Source organism: Daktulosphaira vitifoliae, unplaced genomic scaffold, assembly GCF_025091365.1.
Source record: "Daktulosphaira vitifoliae isolate Bord-2020 unplaced genomic scaffold, ASM2509136v1 Scaffold_2, whole genome shotgun sequence".
Taxonomy (NCBI): domain Eukaryota; kingdom Metazoa; phylum Arthropoda; class Insecta; order Hemiptera; family Phylloxeridae; genus Daktulosphaira; species Daktulosphaira vitifoliae.
Genome location: NW_026099573.1, coordinates 14,438,804 through 14,440,413, shown reverse-complemented (window position 1 = coordinate 14,440,413; position 1,610 = coordinate 14,438,804).

Sequence of the window (1,610 nt, the reverse complement as noted above, 5' to 3'; positions counted from 1 at the left end):
CTCTATAAGTGGTGTGAAAAGCTAACGGGTGAAACGTGCAGGTATAACTGAATATTGCAAATCAAGACCGCGAAAATTACTTTCGGTAGCGTATAAACGCAACAACTCGGCCTCAGTAATTTGCGAATTGGTGAATGTTCCGAGACGAGTCCAGATATTTTCTATACATTTTCTGAAAGCTTATAAAAAACTCTATAAGTGGTGTGAAAAGCTAACGGGTGAAACGTGCAGGTATAACTGAATATTGCAAATAAAGACCGCGAATATGACTTTCGGTAGCGTATAAACGCAACAACTCGGCCACAGTAATTGGCGAATTGGTGAATGTTCCGAGACGAGTCCAGATATTTTCTATACATTTTCTGAAAGCTTATAAAAAACTCTATAATATAATATCAAATGCTAAGTTGTTAAATGCAGTGGTCGTTCACAATTATTCGAGTTGGTACGGCGGTGTATACGATAGTAATTGTATATATACTCCCACCGGCCGACAGATCTTTGTTGTGTATATTATTGGTAAAAGCGTTTAATATATGCTTTTTGTTATTATGTGTCTACATCTATCGGTTAGAAAAAGCGTTATATTCAATAAAATATTGGTAACCGAAGGGTAACCAATATTTGTTAGTGATAAGAAGTTGGTGGACCNTTTTTCAATTAAAGTATATTACATAAGCTTTAATTTAAGATATATTTAAAAGTGTCAGTATTTCCCGGAATACTTTCAAAAATTAAATTGAAAATAACTTAGTAACAATACGCATGTTTAAAGTTTTGACCCCCTTGTTAAAGGGGTATGATCCGATTTACAAAAAAAGCGTGCCAGATGAAAGGGGTATATAAATATTTATTATAAAAAAATAATAATATTGATCCATACATTTTTCCAAAAGTTATATAAAATATAAATTAAATAATATAACATATAAAATCGAGATTTTTTTCACGGAAATCGTACGTTTTTCTTTAACTTTGATGTCCGTTTTCACCACGAAGACAAGTCCAGAGGTCAAATTTTTTTTTTTCAAATTAAAGTATATTACATAAGCTTTAATTTAAGATATATATAAAAGTGTCAGTCTTTCCGGAACATTTTCAAAAGTTAAGTTGAAAAAGTTCTACTTTCTATACGCATTTTAAAAGGTTTGCACCCCCCCTGTATAAAGGGAAATGGTCCGATTTTAAAAAAAAGTATGTCGAATGAAAGAAGTATATATAAAGTATTTATCATTAAAGAATAAAGTTGATTCATGCATTTTTTAAAAAGTTATAGCAACATAATGTTAAAAAATGTAAAATATAATATCAAGAATTTTTTCACAAAAATAGCATATTTTTGCATACGGTAGTCATTTTCACCATGAAGACAAGTCCAGAGGTCAAATTTTTTTTTTTCAAATTAAAGTATATTACATTAGCTTTAATTTAAGGTATATATAAAATTGTCAGTCTTTCCGGAACATTTTCAAAAGTTAAGTTGAAAAAGTTAATTTTTTGTAAAAAAGTTACCATTTTGAAACCCCATCCTTTGGGCTGTTAAAGGGTCAAATGTTCACAAAAATATATAAAATGATAGGTAATTATCTAAGGTATCTATAAAAAAAAAA